The following is a 22,493-nucleotide window of genomic DNA, read 5'->3' as shown; positions in this document are numbered from 1 at the left end:
TTTCTGCTTGATCTTGACAATGTATTGATAGGCAATGTCAAGCAAGGAGATGTCTAGGAACTACATCTCATCCTGTATGTACTTGTGTAGACAACCACGGTACTTGAGTACCAAATTCCACTTAGAATCCTTGATACCCAGCTTTGTACGAAGGTTACGGAAATCATTTGTGAACTCTGACACATCTTGGTCCCTTCCCTACCGCAGTGTGGTCCACTTTTTGTATTTATATTCATATCTCCCAACGCTGTAATATTTTTCCTTGATGGCATCTCAGAAGGAATTCCAAGTGGGTGTGGCTGAAACAGTGATGATTCCCTCTCGTACTTTTGTTCATAGTAGGTTTCCCACCAATCCTTGACATGTGGGGCAGCTTTGAGGAGTGCAAAAGTGATATTTTCCTGATTGGAAAAGTCATGAACTGAAAAATATCATTGGAACAGATTTAACCATCTATATATGATGTTTACATCTATTTTTCCTTCAAATATGGGAATGTCAAATTTAGCTTGTACGTTAAAAGAAGTGGCACCTCCAACGTGGCTATTGGATGAAGATGTGTCACCTCTGGGTAACCACCGAAGGATTTGGGCAAATTTATCCATCATCGCGTTCCTTTTTTGCTTGAGGGCTTCCTTGAGCAATATTTTGAAAGGATCTCCTACCCCCTTGTCTTTCTTTTCTTCCTCCATGGGAGGTCGTTGGGGTTTGCGAGGCTAGTCTTGCAAAGGTTCAACTAGTTCGAGCCCTAACTCCTTATACCTTGATCTCGTTGGAGACATGCAAAGAAAAATAGAGAAAGAGAAGACCGCTTTGATACCACTAATCCAAACTTATGTAGGAACACAACAAAATATAGATATACCCATAAACATGCAGATGCAGCAGAAATAAAACTTCATTTCATTAATATAAAAGAACTGAGATATGCTTACATACAGAAATGCAAATAAACTAGCTCGAACAATGGTAGCTTATCTCTGAGAAGACGTGTGGTGGATACATGCCTATGAATTGTGTTATAATGAGGCTCAAAGGCCTTTTTATTATTGAGAAACAATGGAAAACCCTAAACATCCAAAAATCTAACCCTAGGAGATGAAGCACCAAAATTGTGGGCCTCGTTTGGGTAAATTGGTACATCAACTTCTCAGGGTCGTAACTTTGGCATATGATCTCTTTTTGGCTACCATAATACCTCGTATCAAAGATATTGAAGAGGTGGCCGAAAGAAAATTGGTAAATTGGTAAGGGACTTTTCTAATCTCTTTGTTTTTCCTAAAAACATCTATTAGTCCCTCAAAAAGGCTCTGGGAGTTTAGTACCTAAAAAACTGCCAAAAATTGTAAGTTGTGCTACAATGAGGAAACTAAAAAGAAATAATGATGGGGGTCCAAGTGGAATAGGTGAGTGGCCAATAATATCCACCTAGATCAGGGTGACAGTGTCTTTAGACCTGATGGTTGGAGATTGACATGTGGAACCAATAAGGGATGGATTCAAAGTAGAAGAACTCAATAATATTTACAACATAGCAATGTGCAGAGAATACTATGTTAATCCAACTACCAATGGAGTGGTCAACTGGAAAAGTGTTAGCTCTTGCACATCATATTCAAATGAAGCTTTTGATAATTGGCAACAAAGGCTACACCAAGTATCCACTAGAAGATCTACCTGTATTACCCACGCAATGCATTGGATCGGAGAAATAGTATGTGATCCACTGAAGTACGATGGAATGACAAACGTAGAAGCATTTGTAAAATAATTTGAGTTACGGATACTAAAACATCTCAAGTTGTTGGCCTTGGATGTTGTACTAAAAGCAACTCATATACGATGATCGGATGCACACAAGGAAAGGATAGAAGACTTGCAAACATGTAAACATTTACTGAAGATAGTATTCAAACCAAATTTATAAAATGAAAAATCTAAATATGTTAGGTTGGGATATCCAACAATTCATCTAAAGGGGTATGTCACAACACATACCAGGAGGAGGATACTAGAAGAAGAATGGGTGCATAGGTTTATACATACATTAGAAACTATCCCCTAGAATTTGTATACATAATTACAATTGTGCCAAGGGACCATAGATTGGGGAGATATTTCGTAGAACTTCAATATAACCTTTAGCTCTGAATCAAATGATTCACCCCTGGATACAATGCCACAAATTATCAAGAAGAATACTTTTTCACTAGAGTTCCAGACTGTGTTAAGGTTGGCACTTGTATGTTTCATGCATCAACAATCTCAACCTATCAAATCATTCATGAAATGTTATAATATACCAGGGAATATGAAGAAGACGAGGACCCAAGAAATTTTCTGATACTAGAAACAGAAGGAGAGTGCAAATTATGAGGCCAAAACTTGAATCTGTGAAATGTGCCAAGCCTATCAAGATGCACATGGTAAACACTAGAACAAAAGAGAATCTAAGATTAGTATTATTGGAGACTATTGGGATGAGGAGACAGCAGATAGAATTTTTTATTTGTTGCGCGAGTATTAGGATTTGTTTCTAACCAATTTCTCAGAGATGAAAAGTATAGCAAGAGAGTTGTGGGTTTTAAACCTGTACATAAATTACCTGCAAATGAATACTTAAAAAACATAAAATATACAATTGCGAGAAACACAAAAAAATACTCTGAGATTTTCCCCTGGATCCCAAAACTAGGACTACTAGATTGATTTTTCATGATTTTCCTTTCAATGTTACAATACATATATATACATGTCGAAGCATTTATAAACCCCAATCCACTAACCTTGGATTAGAACATAATCGTATTTCCCTTGACCAGATCGAAAAAATACCATAGCCAGAAAACCATCATGCTCAAAACCATGTGCAAAACCCATGCACAAAACCATAGGTAGGTCTGCCCACCTAATATAGGGTCCAAAAAAAAATATTCTCGGGGTGCTAACCCAGACCCCATGTAGGGGGACTACTGCCCCTTGATGCGCCCGACACAATGAACAAGAGGGACTATCGACCCCCTGCACATGAGACTATTCGTGGAAACAATATAACACACACCCAACAATAGCTTGGAGAAATGAAGATTCCCTTGAAGCCGGATGCAAATCCAGTCAAATAGAGGTTTTACAGGTTGAACCTAGTTTACAAATAGAAAGTGTGTAAGGAATTAGATAGAATGTTGGAAGTAGGAATTATTGATCCAATTGAAGAAATTGATGGGTAATTCTAATGGTGGTGCAGGGTAAGAAAAATGGTGAAATAAAGATCTATGTTGACTTGAGGAAACTAAATGATGTAAATATACATGACATGTTTCCCACCCCAGTCACAGATGAAGAAAGTGTTGGAGGACAAGAGACCTACTCCTTTATGGATGGATTTTTAGGGTACCACCAAATCAATATGATTCTAGAATAAAGGCACAAGACTACTTTTATCGTAGAATGGGGATCATTCCAATATACATCTATACCCTTTGGTCTAAATAACGCACTAACAATATTTTCCCGGGTGGTCTTCACAACTTTTAAATATTTTATACATCAATTCTTAGAGGTTTACCTTGATGACTGGACAATGTTTATCCTACTAAAGAAACACATTGAAGTTTTGTGCCTTACTATTAATAGATGTCGGTGATTGAAAACATCATTAAATTTGAAGAAGTGTATTTTTTGTTCACCATTTGGCATTTTATTGGGCCATGTGGTATGCAAACAAGCATTGTGTGTTGATCTTGTGAAGATTGTCATCATAGTAGATTTACCTCCACCAATATCAATACAACAACTTCTCTTGACTTTGGCTCATACATATTACTATATAAATTTCATTCGAGGATATGTGAAAATCACAACCCCATTAGAGAATATGCTAAAAAAAGAAGTGAAGTTTTAATGGACTGAAGAATTCCAGCAGACACTGGACACATTGTAGGAAAAATTGATGATTGATCCAATTTTCCTTCCTAGACTGGGGAAAGGACTTCCATGTGCACATTGACGCCTCTTCCCAAGCCAGGGATGTAGTGTTGGGCCAAACAGGAGAAGGGGATATAGATCACCCTATTGTGTTTGCTAGTCGAAAATTGTCAAAAACAGAGAAAAAATACACTACTACATAGAGCAAAGGGTTGGAAATGGTATATGCATTACAAAAATTTCGGCACTACCTATTAGGATCACACTTCAGAATGGACACATACCATTCTTCACTGAGATATCTAGTCAATAAGCTAGTATTTGGGGGGGAGAATATGCAGATGGTTTTTGATGTTCCAAGAGAATGACTTTGAGGTTGTTTTAAAACCAAGATGAATCGATGCGCGAGAAAACTATTTGTCACAGATTTTGATCGGAGAAGATGCAACAAATATTGATTACAATTTACCAGATGTGCAACTATTTTTAGTAGAGATGGTTTATTATTGCTTCACAAACATTGTTCAATTTCTAAGTACAAGAGTAGCCCCAAAAAAATATACAATCATGCAGAAGAAAATGTTGGTGATAAAAGCCTTAGATTACCAACTAATAGCAATATGCTTATATAAGCTTGGAGTAGATTGCATACTTAGAAGATGTGTATTGGAAACGAGATAACATTGATAATAGAGGAATAACATGAAGGAGTTGCAACAGGTCATTACACAGGGATGTGCAACAAACCATGATTACAATTTACCAAATGTGAAACTATTTGTAGTAGAGATGCTTTATTATTAATTCACAGACATTCTTCAATTTCTAAGTACAAGAGTAGCCCCAAAAGAATATATAGTCATGTAAAAGAAATTGTTGGTGATAAAAACCTCAAATTACCAACTAATAGCAAGATCCTTATACAAGCTTGGAGTAGATGGCATACTTAGAAGATGTGTATTGGAAAACGAGAGAACATTGATACTATAGGAAGAACATGAAGGAGTTGCAGGAGGCTACCATGTATAAGATTCTATGAACAGGGATGTGGTGGCCCACTCTCCATAAGGATGTCAAGGGTTTCTTCGAAAATTATGATGTATGCCAGAGAGTTGGAAAGCCCTCTAGGAGGGATAAACTGCCATTATGTCCACAAGTCATATTGTAGGCATTCGGGAAATGGGAAATTGACTTCATCAAAATAATCAATTTCCATAAAAAATATCAAGATGAGGTACATAATAACTGCAATAGACTATCTTACCAGATAGGCAAAAGTAGAACATGTCTGCAACTACAATGTAGAGATAGTTGCATGGTTTATATTTGAAAATGTAGTTACGAGATTTGGATGCAAAAATATTGATGAACGATCAAGGTACTCATTTTTTCAATAGGACAATTGTTGTTTTGATGAAATAATTTCATATTTATCACCAGAAGAGTACCCCTATCATCTACAAGACAATAGTATTATCAAATATTTTAACAAAATTCTGGAAAACACTCTGACAAAAGTTGACAATGAAAACCAGGATGAATGGGATTTATAATGTCTGGAAGTCATATGGGAATACAAAACTACATGTAAGTAGCTGACAGTATATATTCCCTTCAAGTTGGTATATGGACAGGAAGCAATAATGCCCATAGAATTAATTTTTCCCAATTTATGCATTGTTTTCTTAACTAACTTAATAGAGAGACGTGCAGTATAACAAATATTGTTAGAATTTTTACAATTGGAGGAATACCATGTAGTGATGGTGATGCAAGAACATTCAGCTCAGAAAAATCATTGTATTTTAGTAGACATAAGGGGTCTTGTGTTTTAAGGAAGTTCGTTTCCTAAGTGTTAAATTAATGTAATTATTTAGGCTTTTGAGTGATTTTAATGAGAATAGGAATTAATTAAGTATTGTGAGGCATATTTGTAAATGTTCTCGAATGTTGGAGAACATGAGAGATTTAGGATGGTGTTGAGGCCTCGAAAATCGCTGCCACAACAAAGGGGAAACCACCCGGTCCGGACCTTGAAAGCAGTTCCTTTTCCGTTTGGGATAGTGGCTCTGACTGGGGATAATGGGACCAGTTTCCCAATAGTAGATGAAAGTGGGATGGATGAATAACTTGTGAGGTATGATAGTGATGAGTAAACAACTAAAAATATCAGCGAAATATATATTAACTATAATCTAATCCCGGGATTTATCAATCTTTCAAAGCGTAGAGTTTGATAATCTGTGCTTTAAGGTAGGCATATAGATGACTCTAACACTAAAGCATAGATGTTTAAACCATTTAAGATTGCTCTGCATAATTAGTTATGCAGAGCGATAATAGCGAATTACTACACATTGTCATTCATATCATTGCTACATGCATGATTAAAAGAAAGGCATATCACAAAACATCCAATAGTGGAATGAAATGAAGATTTGTTGTTACAGCGCATACATGTATTCAATAATAGCAAAAGATAATAACACAACAATTCATATGAAAGGAAAGAGGACAGATGCAGATAAAAGTACCATGTAAGCTGCTCAACAATCCATTATATAAATCGCTATGTCGCAGTCCTTCCTTCAAACCAGAAAGCATTCCAGACAAGAGACAATAGTGCACAAATGCATAAAACAGCCTTCTCGTCAAATTAAGGACTATTGGTCGAGTTTCAAAAAAGAATATAGACTGAAGCACAGTAGTGCAAACTTCAGCCTTTAAGTCTATTACAAAATTTTACGACCCTTTCCAAAACAATGAAAGGGTCTATAAATACTAATCTAATCTAAATATCTAAGAAAAACTGAACAACTATGAAATTGGCATCAATAAATATTTCTCCATCTTTCTTGGCGATCTGGCAGTCGGCAGTAATGCTTCATTCGGTGGGCTCTTTGCCTTTAAACCTCAACTGACATATCGCAAGCATTGGCTTTACTTCCGGTGGAGTGTTGAGACGCGACGTGAGCTGGGCATCATATGTGGCATCCTGAATGTCGGGGATTAGGCACTTGAGAGCATCTGTTAAACACTTAAGAGCCGACCTTTGAGTGTGCGGCTTGATTAGAAAGTGCCAATATGCATCGGAGGTTAAAGTATTTACTCCAGCGATTAACTTTCTCCTTTCCTCCAGTCCATGATAATTTGTTTGTTCAATTATGTTCGCCGTGGTTATGCTTCCAGGTGTACACTGAGAGATCATGTTGGCCCAATAGAGTGTATTGTTGACCAAATCAATCATATTGTTGGCAATCATTTTACACCTTGAAGCTGCCCTTTCCGCTTTCATCATCTGAGTGTTCCATTCCGTGAAAAGTATGTCTTTGAATGGCTCATAGATCCTAGGCAATTTTGCTTCTTTCCCCATATCAGTATCTTGCCAATCAAGATATGAAGTTATGGTTTCTTCGGTCTGATCTAGCTCATTTCTGGCTTTTTCAATTTGCTGACATACTGCTGTAGATACTTCACATAATGGCTCAGCCTCAGTTAATTGTTGGCACAAGAGTCTAACCTGAGAGATTAATGCATTATTTATTTGAGCTGCCTCTGCTCTGAAATCCTCGACTTTCTTAGTGCCTTTGATATCTTCGAGCTGTGCTAATAGTTGAGCAATTTGCTCATCCTTTGACTTTGTCATTAGCTCGTTTGCTGCTTTCAATTGTGCCAATGCCTCTGTTAATTCTTTCTGCTTTTGGATTGCGTTCTGATCAATCCTCTGCTTTTCAGTCTGCAGTTGCTGGGTTAATACATTGTTTGCTTGCTGTTGCGCCAGCAACTGCTCTTCTACCTGTGCTGTCTTGTTTCGTGCTTCGGCTACTTCTACTTGCAATGTACAAATTTCCTGGTCCTTAGTCTTTAACAAAAGACTTACCTCTGATGCTTTATCAATAGTTGCTGCAGAATAAGCTCCCGCATATTGCGATAGCTTGGTAAGATCATCAGAGGGGTCCAATTCTTGCTTCCAGACTACATTCCCCGTAACTGTCTGCTCAGGAAAGATGGAAGGTTGATCAAGCCTTCGTCTCTTCCTTGAGCGCTTAACAACTGCTTTGAGCCTCGGGCTGTAGAAAACGTCCAGGGGAGGAATATCTTCCACCTGGAGCACAATCTGATCGGAAGGGTCTTTGGTGATTACCTCGAGATCCTTTGAAATGGGTGGGCCGCTGGTTCTGCTTAGAACCTGAGAAGAAGTGGTGTCTGGTGCGTCTTTGGAGCCTTCCTTTCCACTGATAATGGAATCGAATTGATTCCATTGTTTCAGCAATTCAGGATCTATGGAGGTCTGTGATTTACTCTTCTCCTTTTCTTGTTCCAACCTCTTTTGCTCCTCCAACTCTTTCTGCTGTTGTTCTTCTAACTCCTTTCTCTGTTTCTCTTCTTGCTCTCTTCTTTGCTTATCCGCTAATTCCTTTTTCTGCCTATCTGCCAGTTCTTTCCTTTGTTTTTCTTCTTCTTCCTTCTTCCGCTGTTCCTCTATCTGCTTCTGCTTTCTCTGCTCTTGTTCCTTCTGCTCTTTCTGCTGCTTAGCCATTTGCTCCTTTTTCCGCTTCTCTACCTGCTGCTTCTCTTGTCTTTCCTCCTGTTGTTTATTTTGTTCTTTATTTACAACAGGAGATTGGGTTGTCTGCTTCTGACCAGGCTCGCTTGAGGAAGACGCTGAGGTTAATGACAATAAATCTAGAGGCAGAGTTTGCAACCTCTGCTCTCTAAGTTTATTGAACTCAGTTAAACTCTCATCATTGTATCTCATCTTGGCCAGCTGCTTGGTTTGGCCTATTGAATCGGCAGCTCTGAACAGGTCATCAAAATCATCCTCTTGATGGTCAATCTTAGTCAGTTTGGCCTGTTCTAGGGCATTGTAAGCAGTTTTATGTGGATCATAGAGTCTGGCTGGCATAGTGGGCAGGGATAAAGCTTGCATCTTTATAGCCTCCTTTTCTGCATGTTGGAGATTATGCAGAGTAAAAACACCCATCCTCAAGGGAAAAGAGGGCCAGCCCCTCTTCTTCTCTTTCTTGAGTGTTTGGGTTACACTCTCGGCCATAATTTGGTAGGATATCTCTCGGGCTAACAGTTTGTCTGGAACATATAGAGGGAGAACATGCGGTTTGGCTTGGCTTCCATAAACCCTAATATAGGTAAAGTGCTCTTCTCCAAACCATCCTGCTATAGCTGGTAAGTCGAAGGAAGCGAGATAGGAGATTTTGGGAATAGGCCGATCAAAAATGGAATAATGAATGGGAACTATAAAACCATTGCAAATTTGATATAAATGGTCCTTGTAAGAGGACTTCCATAATTTCCGATGATACAAATGAATGGGTGAAGGGTCTTGGGTGGTCCATCTCCAACCGAGGATGGGAAACTCAGAGTTAAAACACAATGTGTCCATAATGTAGGCACTATAATAAAATGGGGGGATTTTCCTTTCGGTGACTACAGATTTAGCTCTAAAATCCCGAATAGCTACAGTCAATTTATCAGAAAGAATGGTGGCCCAATCCATGATAAAACTATTAACAGCTGCTTCCATTAGGGGAACCATTTCTATATCGAAATTGGCAAAATCATGTAATCCCCATAGCCTACACATCATAATTCCCGCATAGCAATAGGGAGAAGCCAAGGAATCGACAGAGTACTTACCCGAGCTTTCGTGCTTGTGTTTGGCCGGGTTCTGCCTCCAATCCCGAATGGGCTCAGATGGTACATCATTTTCAGCTGCAAACTTCTCCACGAAGTCTTTGTTGTAGATTTTCTCTGGCTCAGGCAAATGATACATTTCCCTCAGGTGCTCTGGCTTGAACGACCTGAAAATCCGTCCGTCTCTGGTGTGGAACGTTCTGTCAGTGATTGGAATTTCCTCAATTGTCCATCGCACTACATCAGTGTAGGGAAGGACTTGCTCTCTAGTAGCTATTCTGTGAAGAAAGGAATCGGCCAACTCCTTGAGAGTTGCGTCGGACTTTTTGAGTGGGTCCGCAGTAGCTACTGTCACTGAAACTTGTGGTTGTTCGGCCTCTAATAGATTATATGTGCCCTGCCATGTAGTCTTGTTAAGACCAGTGCATGTAGTGTCTGAAACGAGGCCTTTCTTGCTATTTGCAGCAGCTTGACCTGCTACAGGTGTAACAGCAGAGCCCGTAGCCCTCTTGGATCTTTTCCCCATCATGCTTAAGCTTCTCTCAAAAGAAGAATTCTACACAATTGCAAGAGAAATCGTAACAACATAATAACAATGACGCTACACAGTGAGATAGATATATCATTTGAAGCGTGCCAAGATTAATTTTCAAAAGTGGCTGCGGATCCAATCGCTAAGAGTATATTGCAGATGCATTAATGGTGATTTGAGGCCTACTACCCATTAAATGTGATAATTATACCGTTATCCGGGTGAATGACTCACTTAAGCGTGCAACAGATATTCTGACGGTTAAACGCAGGTGCTCATTAATCGAAGGGGCAAAATCTTTTAAATACCCATGCATTACCTTATCCCTTGTATTAACGGCATTTTGGGATTCGCGCTTTGTCAACCGGATATGAATATAAAATTAAAGCTTTTAAGTGATGGCTTTTAAGACTGCCGACCACCGATGAGCGATATCACATCGCTTCGGGGAATAGGTGCTGCACAATTATTACCAAAAGATCGTGCCGATAGCCGATAAGCGATATCGCATCGGGCTAGCGCATGGAAACAGAAGTAGGCGCATATACAATGGTTTGGGGTTACCGATTGCGATATCGCATCGCATCGGGGGTAGGAACCGAGTGCCTTACCGAAGTGCGCGAAATTCTGCCGACGGCCGATAGCTATATCGCATCGGGCCAGGATTTGAATCATAAAGTGGTTTCGCATGAGGTATCGCCGATAACCGATCGCCAATATCGCGTCGCATCGGGACATGAGTTATGTGCCTTTACTTGGTGTGTATGTAACATTGCCGATCGCCGATAGCGATATCGCATCGGCGGAAACCAAAATGTCATTTGAATGCATCTCTCATGTTGTTGCGATATGCGATCTTGCGATCGCTTTATCGCAATAATAAAAGATTGATTATTATTTGAAACATTAATGTCCCAAAAAGGCTTAAATACATGAAAGCTCATTTGATTATGCGGCCTTTTTCGAACATGCAAGCATTGATGCCAAAATTTTAAAAGGGACCCATTCCATATGTTAATTTTTGAAAAGTAAGAATAATATGAAATGGGGGGTTGTTGTAGGGCACAACAATTGGCGATTCGCTGGAAGAACCAGTTATCTCTGAAAGTAATCCAAACACTTAAGCTTTTCAAAACTAGAAACTCAATCAGAAGGGAAAAACTTCTAATTTAACTGGATATTCGCGCGTTCTGAACCAAATGAATTATGTTAACTTCCTTCCTTTTGGTTTCGAGAAAAATAAATAAATTCTTAGTCTTAAAATAGGCCTTTATTGGTTTATAATGATAAAACAAAAACTTTCCCCAAATCATCTTTTATAATTAACCCCTCTGTCATAGGTAGAGCCTCTGTTGCCAGCAAACGTTTATAGTCTCGACAGGGATACCTTTTAACCATAGTATTATTCACTTTTCCATTCACATAAGATTGTAGTTAACAGAATGAAACTAAAATATGTTGCCATATTTTATTTTTTTATCTGTTTTTTCATTCTTTGTCATTGATAAGATAAAAAGCCATTGTCCTGGTTTGGTGGCCAGCTATTGACAATGCCATTCACTGGTAATAATTTAACTGAACAAGCCGGCTCGTGATGAGACCTCTTGTCTTGAAATTTCAAGCCATTACCCTGTTATGATAGGCAGTATTGGTAATGTCAGTCAAACTACTTTCCTATGAACATGGTAAGCAGGCTTGTAATAAGACCTCTTATCTTTAATCTTCTATATTTTAGAATTACACTCTGAGTAACCATAAACTTTAGTGAATGGGGTGAACAATTTTCTCCTTAAGAGCAAATGGATGACAGGTGAAGAGTTGAAGATGCTGAAAATGGGTTAGTTTTTATCTTAAAATGAATAACCTTTGGAGACCAGTTTTTGAAAACCGAGAATGATTTACAGAACTTTAACCTTTCGAGAAGAGTCTTCAAAACGTTAGGTGGTGATTTCAGAACAAACAGATATCTAGTTCCCTAGAAATTATTCCTTTTGGTTGAGGGTTCTACTATCTAAAAGCAAATATTTGTATTATTTTGTGAGACAGCTTTTTCAAACCAAGCTAAAGGTCAATGGAGATACTCTACAGTTTTATTTCCTATCGATCCTACAAACTACACAAATCTACAAAGAGGAGAAGGGATCACCTTCTCAATTAAAGAATTTCTTCAAGACCAGGCCATTAACGGGGAGAGAATCTCTCACCCCTGATAAGTCTTGCAATATAAAGGTTGAATGGCCTATCTTGTCACAGATCTGAAATGGTCCAAGCCACATTTTCTGAAATTTGGTATGCTTACCTTTATCTTCATGGGCCTTGTCCCATTTGAGAACTAAGTCACCAACTTGGAAGTGTTTGGAATCGGATGAGGTTAAGTCAAAGGATGCTTTGATCATTTGTTGATGTTTGGCGTGAGTGATTCTGGCTTTCTCCCTTTCTTCTTCTAATTTGAGAATTTGGTCATGTCTAAGTTGGATAGAGGAAGAAGGAGTCTCTTCGATGTACTGTACTAGGGCTAAAGAGGGTAGAACAAGATTGGTAGGCAATACTGCTTCTTTTCCATATACTAGATTAAATGGGGAGGAACCTATAGAAGCCTTTTGTGTAATCCTATCAGCCCATAATGCAAACACTAGAGATTTGTGCCAGTTTCTATGATTCTGTTCAACAATTCGCTTAATGATTTTGATGAGATTTTTATTAGTAGATTCTGCTAAACCATTTCCCTGGGGATAATAATTAGCAGAATATTTCAGTTTAAACCCCCTCTTAATAGCAAAATCATATATAGCATTTCCTGAGAAATAGGAAGCATTATAAAAAACGAGAGCGTTTGGGACACCAAACCTGGTAATGATGAATTGGTCTATGAACTCGATGATTGCCTTTGAATTTGTTGCCTTCAAAGGAATAGCCTCTACCCATTTGGTAAAATAATCGGTAGCAGTGAGGATATACCTGTGTTGTTTGGAAGATGGTGGAGTAATCTCTCCAATGATATCTAATCCCCATTGTTCAAAAGGCTGTTCAATGTTGACAGGTTGCAGAGGGAAAGCTGATTTCCGTTGTCTTCCACTAGCAGTTTGGCAATTGAAGCATTTTCTTACGTATTCATGAGCATCTCTAAACAGTGTAGGCCAATAATATCCAGCATGAATAACTTTGTGGGCTGTTGTGTCTGATCCAAAATGTCCTCCCGCTGGCCCATCATGTAGTTCCTGTAAAACCTTTTGAGCTTCAGGTTTCTCAAGACATCTTAACAGGATAGAATCATAATTTTGTCTAAAGAGCACATCATCAATGAGAGTGAAATTCTTCGCTTTTAACCTAATGGCCCTTTTATTTTTGTAAGATAAATTTGGAGGAGCATAACCATTCTTCAAATAAAATATTAAATCTGCATATTGAGATTCGGAATCAGTGACACTTATCTGATTGATTGATTGAGTCTGATCCATGTCGCTTGAATCAGGAATGTTTGATGCTCCTGCCAATATCCTGCAAAAACCTTGGCCCCTAACAATCTTTGCTGGCTTTATTTCTAGGTCATATTCTTGAAGTGATGTGACCCAATTGGCCCTTCTTTCACCTAGTTCTTTTTGAATTAAAAGTTGCCTTACCGCTGGGAAAGGGACTATAACTTTCGTGTGAGTTTTCAAAAGAAAGGGCCTGTAATGTTTAACTACTTTGAACACAGCAAAGGCTTGTTTCTCCACATCGGAATAATTTAATTCGGCACCCTGAAGATTTGAGCTAAAAAATGAAATGGGTGCTTCCAAGTTATGAGCATTTGGCTGCGTGAGAACTGCAGCATAGGATACATCGGACGCAACGGTATACAATGTAAAATGATTAGAAAAATTGGGAGTATTCAAGGCTGGGGCATCGATTATTGATTGCTTGATAACATCAAAAGCTTGCTTTTCTTCTGCTCCCCACTTGAAGACTGAATTCTTCTTGATCATTGTCTGAAGTGGTAATACAATTTGAGAGAAATCAGGAACAAATCGTTTGACAAAATTAATCTGACCCAAAAATGACTGCATTGATTTTTTATTGTGTGGGAAAGGGATTTCAGAAATTTCCTTAATCCGATCAGGATCAATATAAATGCCTTCCTTGGATACTATAAAGCCTAAGAGCTTTCCTTGATCAAGAGCAAAGAAAGACTTCTTTGGGTTTAGGGAAATACCATATCTTTTGCATCGCTGAAAGATTTGATTTAAGTCATGCAAATGATTATATCTCTTTTTAGAATATACAGTAATATCGTCTAAGTAGACGACTACTGATCGATTAATCAACCCTTTGAAGGCTATATCCATGGCTCTCTGGAATGTCGCTCCTGCATTTATGAGTCCAAAAGGCATTTTCTGATATGCATAAGTTCCCCATTTTGTTCTGAATGTGGTTTTAAGTTGGTCATTAGTATGAACCAAAACTTGGTTGTATCCGGAGAATCCATCAAGAAAGGACATCAATTCAGAACTTGCTACTGATTGAATAATTTGCTCCATAGTAGGTAACGGGAAATTATCTTTCAAGCTTGCTTTATTGAGGTTCCTGAAATCAATACAGATTCGAATGTCGCCATTCTTCTTCCTGACTGGCACCATATTAGAGACCCAATTTGAATGTCGGACCGGAAAGATAATTTTGGCTTTCAAAAGCTTATTAAGCTCCGACTTTATCTGGGTCTCCAAATTTGGATGTATTTTTCTTAATTTTTGCTGAATTGGTTTCTGATCAGGAAGCATAGGGATGGTATGCTGGATAATAGATGTATCATAAGTCTTTAGGTCATCATATTTCCAAGCAAAGACCTGTTTGTTTTTTCTCAATAGTTTAATAAATGCTTCCTTTTCTTCTTGGGAAAGTCCTATTCCTAAGTTGATGTTTTGAGGAGCATCGTCAGTACCTAGATTTATTAATTCAAACCTAAGGGTGGAACTTTGAAGCTTTGCATTAATTACAAGTCTAAACCTGTCTTTGATATCATAAAGGTCTTCAAGCTTCACCACGGGTTTGGGAATTGAATTTTCTTGAGGCGTTTGTTTCATCTGTAGATCGTGATCATCTTCCTCAATGACTTGATTGTCATAGGATTTTTCTGAAGTTAGAAACTGCAAGATATCTTCGTCATGGTTAAATACTCTCCAATTAGTGACATTGTCAGGAATTGAAGGCCTAAAAATTAATTCTACAGAAAATCTATCAAGGCTGTAGTCTTCGGAAGGTAGCAGTTTGGAGGCTACATTGGCTAGTAGGTCGGCTGCTGAATTTTGTGACCTAGGAATAGAAGAAATGTTGAAGGCTGAAAAGTGTGAGGTAAGATCCTGCACTAGCGATTGATAATGTTTAAGGTGAGTCGAAAGGCAATGAATTGCATTTCTAACTTGTTTAACAATGATTTCCGAATCGCCGAACACTTTTAGATATCGCACTTCAAGGCCGATCGCTTTATATAAACCCTGGACCAAAGCTTCATATTCGGCTGTGTTATTAGTACACTCAAATTCTAACCTACAAGACAGCATTGTCTTTTCTCCTTGCGGGCTAACCAAAATGCAACCTGCTCCTGAGCCTTCACTGGACTTAGAGCCATCAAAATATAAAGACCAAAATAAAGGAGTATTAACAAACATATCTACATTTTTCTCAGCATCATTAAAACATCTGGACTTATCTGTTTGTGAAAAATTTTCAATCTGAGATGTAAAATGATTAACTGAAAAAGGAGATGGTTGGGCAACAAAGTTGCCAAAGAATGATTCGGACGAATAGTTCCCCAAAATATTGTTGTTGAGTGCCACAGGTTGGTTTTCTTGCTCAAATTCAGTAACTGTGTGGGTCATATGCTTCTCCCGATCGATCCTTATTTGATTCGGCTTTCCCTTGTAGGGAAGCCACATATGTGACCAATCTGTGGAAATATACCCATGTAGTTTTTCGGACCAATCTCTGCTTAAAATCAAACCATAAAATTCAGGTATGTCGGCAATTAAGATGTCAATCCTCTGAACTATTCTGGGGTCGGCTGACAACCTGATGGTTACAGAATTAATTTCTCCCACAACCTGCACCTTAGTCCTATCCAACTGCACTATATGAATGGCAGACTTCTGGGGTTCAATGTTCAGCTTAGAGCAAACTGAAGCTGGCATTATATTAGATGAGGCCCCTGAATCAATTAAACAGTTGTGCAGGTTTCTATTATAAATCTCATAAGTGAGCAGGAAGGGTGGAGTGTGAGAATTTGATTTATCTCCGATTAAAACTGAATCGGTAATTTCAACCATACCTGCGGGAGGCTGGCCTGAATCGTTGGCGGCTCTTGCACTGGGAAGGGGAGTAGAGGGAACAACATTTAATTCTTTGAGAAGTAGCTTTTGTTGATGTTTCAGTTTACTAAGTTCAAACATGGTTATATTTGCCTTAGTTTTCTTCATGTCATCAACAATGTTATATTCCATTGAATCGGATACCACTAGAGTCTTAGATGTTGAAGGAGAACTAGAAGTTGAAGGCTGGTTTTGAGGAACTACTACAGGTGACTTCTTTGGGGGAACTTTTTCCTTTGCTGTAGTAGCGCCTGCGCTCCTCTTCTTTGAAATTGCCTGGGCGGGTTCAAGAGTGCTTTTACTTCTTGTAGTAACCGGGAAGGCTTCTTCTTCATTCTCCGTATCAGAGTTTGGGAGTATAAAATCCCACATTCCGTGGCATTCGGCTACTTCTTCTTCATCATCGGTCTGTGAAGATGTTTCCTCTTCCTCTTCTTCTTGGTCTGAATCGGCGTTAGATATAACATTGGGCGGCTTTGATTCGGTTTTCTTAAAAGTTCTAAATGGTCTTTTGCTTGAAGTTTCGGCCACCTGCTTCTTTATCTCAACCATTTCGTTAGACATTGTTTTAAGGACCTTTTGTAAACCTTCCATGTCATATGGGTCCTTCGGGGTTTTCTTCTTGGAATCTTCTTTAAACGAGACTTTTTTAGCTTTTCTATCCTCTAGAGCAGCTTTCTTTTCTAGAGCGTTAATGCACTTTTCAACAACAAGTGCCTCTCTCATGTTTTCAGCTAAGGTAGGTTTTCCAGCCCTGTCTACAAAAATGGTTATGTTGGCAGGTAGGGCAGTGATATACCATTCGCTTCGGATTTGTTCACTTGGTTTAGAAGCAGTAGGGATTTTATTCAGTAGTTTATTAAATCTGGCATTAAACTCTTTTATTGGTTCCCTGTGCTCTATTCTCAAATTGGAGAGGTCGTTTATTAAAGTTGCTAGGGACCTATCATCTCCATATTTGGTGAGAAACTGCTCTTGGCATGTGTTCCAACTGGTAATTGAACCAGAAGGTAAGGAAAAATACCAGGATCCTGCTGATCCTTGTAAAGTGTAAGGGAAAAGTCTTACAACAACATCTTGCTCTGTCACTCCTTTTAGGTTAACTGCTAACATAAAGTTGTTGATGTGTTCTTCAGCCTGGGTCCCATCATCTGGATTGAATTTAGGCAGCCATTTTTCGGGATAATCGGGTAGATCATGCAAGGGTGCAGGCATATTGACTGCTCCTGGCCTAGTCCATGGATCTGCCATTATGATAGCAACAGTGGTTGAGACTACTGCTGGGATTCCGGATGAATGGGAAGGGATTAAAGATGAGGAGTGAATAGGTTGGGATGTTAAGGCTTGTGATCCCTGGTGAACGACAATTTGTAATGGGGGAGTGGATGGTTGACCTCGCAGTGGAGAAAATGAAATGGAGGACGTGGATGAAAGCCCTTCACTATCAAATCCTTCAGTAATTTTCTTTTCCCTTTTCTTTTTAGGTAAAGGGAACTCAGTGGGTTCAATACCGAGTTTTTCGCTCTGAAGTCTGGTGAGAGGGTGAGTGAGGTTGAACTGCGAAGTCACACTGCTTTCTGATACCTCAGATTTCTGTGGTGAAATCGAGAAGCTCTGAAGTTTATGGATTAGAGACTGAACTTTAGGTGATTCAAGACTTAATTGTTCTGTGGTATGATGGGTTTGAGCAGTGGTAGTTGATTCCTCTTCTTCTTGTTCGGGTACCGGCGAACCAGTATACAAATGGGAAGATCGAGGGGATTCGGAGGGCGAAGTACTCTTAGAATGGCTTATAGGTTTGGACTTATGTTCCATTCACAGCTGAGGCCCTCCTTCTAGCGCCAATTTTGTTGAGGCCTCGAAAATCGCTGCCACAACAAAGGGGAAACCACCCGGTCCGGACCTTGAAAGCAGTTCCTTTTCCGTTTGGGATAGTGGCTTCGACTGGGGATAATGGGACCAGTTTCCCAATAGTAGATGAAAGTGGGATGGATGAATAACTTGTGAGGTATGATAGTGATGAGTAAACAACTAAAACTATCAGCGAAATATATATTAACTATAATCTAATCCCGGGATTTATCAATCTTTCAAAGCGTAGCGTTTGATAATCTGTGCTTTAAGGCAGGCATATAGATGACTCTAACACTAAAGCATAGATGTTTAAACCATTTAAGATTGCTCAGCATAATTAGTTATGCAGAGCGATAATAGCGAATTACTACACATTGTCATTCATATCATTGCTACATGCATGATTAAAAGAAAGGCATATCACAAAACATCCAATAGTGGAATGAAATGAAGATTTGTTGTTACAGCGCATACATGTATTCAATAATAGCAAAAGATAATAACACAGCAATTCATATGAAAGGAAAGAGGACAGATGCAGATAAAAATACCATGTAAGCTGCTCAACAATCCATTATATAAATCGCTATGTCGCAGTCCTTCCTTCAAACCAGAAAGCATTCCAGACAAGAGACAATAGTGCACAAATGCATAAAACAGCCTTCTCGTCAAATTAAGGACTATTGGTCGAGTTTCACAAAAGAATATAGATTGAAGCACAGTAGCGAAAACTTCAGCCTTTAAGTCTATTACAAAATTTTACGACCCTTTCCAAAACAATGAAAGGGTCTATAAATACTAATCTAATCTAAATATCTAAGAAAAACTGAACAACTATGAAATTGGCATCAATAAATATTTCTCCATCTTTCTTGGCGATCTGGCAGTCGGCAGTAATGATTCATTCGGTGGGCTCTTTGCCTTTAAACCTCAACTGACATATCGCAAGCATTGGCTTTACTTCCAGTGGAGTGTTGAGACGCGACATGAGCTGGGCATCATATGTGGCATCCTGAATGTCGGGGATTAGGCACTTGAGAGCATCTGCTAAACACTTAAGAGCCGACCTTTGAGTGTGCGGCTTGATTAGAAAGTGCCAATATGCATCGGAGGTTAAAGTATTTACTCCAGCGATTAACTTTCTCCTTTACTCCAGTCCATGATAATTTGTTTGTTCAATTATGTTCACCATGGTTATGCTTCCAGGTGTACACTGAGAGATCATGTTGGCCCAATAGAGTGTATTGTTGACCAAATCAATCATATTGTTGGCAATCATTTTACACCTTGAAGCTGCCCTTTCCGCTTTCATCATCTGAGTGTTCCATTCCGTGAAAAGTATGTCTTTGAATGGCTCATAGATCCTAGGCAATTTTGCTTCTTTCCCCATATCAGTATCTTGCCAATCAAGATATGAAGTTATGGTTTCTTCGGTCTGATCTAGCTCATTTCTGGCTTTTTCAATTTGCTGACATACTGTTGTAGATACTTCACATAATGGCTTAGCCTCAGTTAATTGTTGGCACAAGAGTCTAACCTGAGAGATTAATGCATTATTTATTTGAGATGCCTCTGCTCTGAAATCCTCGACTTTCTTAGTGCCTTTGATATCTTCGAGCTGTGCTAATAGTTGAGCAATTTTCTCATCCTTTGACTTTGTCATTAGCTCGTTTGCTGCTTTCAATTGTGCCAATGCCTCTGTTAATTCTTTCTGCTTTTGGATTGCGTTCTGATCAATCCTCTGCTTTTCAGTCTGCAGTTGCTGGGTTAATACATTGTTTGCTTGCTGTTGCGCCAGCAACTGCTCTTCTACCTGTGCTGTCTTGTTTCGTGCTTCGGCTACTTCTGCTTGCAATGTACAAATCTCCTGGTCCTTAGTCTTTAACAAAAGACTTACCTCTGATGCTTTATCAATAGTTGCTGCAGAATAAGCTCCCGCATACTGCGATAGCTTGGTAAGATCATCAGAGGGGTCCAATTCTTCCTTCCAGACTACATTCCCCGTAACTGTCTGCTCAGGAAAGATGGAAGGTTGATCAAGCCTTCGTCTCTTCCTTGAGTGCTTAACAACTGCTTTGAGCCTCGGGCTGTAGAAAACGTCCAGGGGAGGAATATCTTCCACCTGGAGCACAATCTGATCGGAAGGGTCTTTGGTGATTACCTCGAGATCCTTTGAAATGGTGGGCCACTGGTTCCGCTTAGAACCTGAGAAGAAGTGGTGTCTGGTGCGTCTTTGGAGCCTTCCTTTCCACTGATAATGGAATCGAATTGATTCCATTGTTTCAGCAATTCAGGATCTATGGAGGTCTGTGATTTACTCTTCTCCTTTTCTTGTTCCAACCTCTTTTGCTCCTCCAACTCTTTCTGCTGCTGTTCTTCTAACTCCTTTCTCTGTTTCTCTTCTTGCTCTCTTCTTTGCTTATCCGCTAATTCCTTTTTCTGCCTATCTGACAGTTCTTTCCTTTGTTTTTCTTCTTCTTCCTTCTTCCGCTGTTCCTCTATCTGCTTCTGCTTTCTCTGCTCTTGTTCCTTCTGCTCTTTCTGCTGCTTAGCCATTTGCTCCTTTTTTCGCTTCTCTGCCTGCTACTTCTCTTGTCTTTCCTCCTGTTGTTTATTTTGTTCTTTATTTACAACAGGAGATTGGGTTGTCTGCTTCTGACCAGGCTCGCTTGAGGAAGACGCTGAGGTTAATGACAATAAATCTAGAGGCAGAGTTTGCAACCTCTGCTCTCTAAGTTTATTGAACTCAGTTAAACTCTCATCATTGTATCTCATCTTGGCCAGCTGCTTGGTTTGGCCTATTGAATCGGCAGCTCTGAACAGGTCATCAAACTCATCCTCTTGATGGTCAATCTTAGTCAGTTTGGCCTGTTCTAGGGCATTGTAAGCAGTTTTATGTGGATCATAGAGTCTGGCTGGCATAGTGGGCAGGGATAAAGCTTGCATCTTTATAGCCTCCTTTTCTGCATGTTGGAGATTATGCAGAGTAAAAACACCCATCCTCAAGGGAAAAGAGGGCCAGCCCCTCTTCTTCTCTTTCTTGAGTGTTTGGGTTACACTCTCGGCCATAATTTGGTAGGATATCTCTCGGGCTAACAGTTTGTCTGGAACATATAGAGGGAGAACATGCGGTTTGGCTTGGCTTCCATAAACCCTAATATAGGTAAAGTGCTCTTCTCCAAACCATCCTGCTATAGCTGGTAAGTCGAAGGAAGCGAGATAGGAGATTTTGGGAATAGGCCGATCAAAAATGGAATAATGAATGGGAACCTTAAAACCATTGCAAATTTGATACAAATGGTCCTTGTAAGAGGACTTCCATAATTTCCGATGATACAAATGAATGGGCGAAGGGTCTTGGGTGGTCCATCTCCAACCGAGGATGGGAAACTCAGAGTTAAAACACAATGTGTCCATAATGTAGGCACTATAATAAAATGGGGGGATTTTCCTTTCGGTGACTACATATTTAGCTCTAAAATCCCGAATAGCTACAGTCAATTTATCAGAAAGAATGGTGGCCCAATCCATGATAAAACTATTAACAGCTGCTTCCATTAGGGGAACCATTTCTATATCGAAATTGGTAGAATCATGTAATCCCCATAGCCTACACATCATAATTCCCGCATAGCAATAGGGAGAAGCCAAGGAATCGACGGAGTACTTACCCGAGCTTTCGTGCTTGTGTTTGGCCGGGTTCTGCCTCCAATCTCGAATGGGCTCAGATGGTACATCATTTTCAGCTGCAAACTTCTCCACGAAGTCTTTGTTGTAGATTTTCTCTGGCTCAGGCAAATGATACATTTCCCTCAGGTGCTCTGGCTTGAACGACCCGAAAATCCGTCCGTCTCTAGTGTGGAACGTTCTGTCAGTGATTGGAATTTCCTCAATTGCCAATCGCACTACATCAGTGTAGGGAAGGACTTGCTCTCTAGCAGCTATTCTGTGAAGAAAGGAATCGGCCAACTCCTTGAGAGTTGCGTCGGACTTTTTGAGTGGGTCCGCAGTAGCTACTGTCACTGAAACTTGTGGTTGTTCGGCCTCTAATAGATTATATGTGCCCTGCCATGTAGTCTTGTTAAGACCAGTGCATGTAGTGTCTGAAACGAGGCCTTTCTTGCTATTTGCAGCAGCTTGACCTACTACAGGTGTAACAGCAGAGCCCGTAGCCCTCTTGGATCTTTTCC

The sequence above is a fragment of the Pinus tabuliformis genome, chromosome Q (genome assembly GCF_031772625.1).
Source record: "Pinus tabuliformis cultivar Carrire ecotype Pingquan chromosome Q, CPIR1, whole genome shotgun sequence".
NCBI lineage: Eukaryota > Viridiplantae > Streptophyta > Pinopsida > Pinales > Pinaceae > Pinus > Pinus tabuliformis.
The sequence above is the reverse complement of the archived record's forward strand: the minus strand, read 5'-3'. Positions refer to the sequence as shown.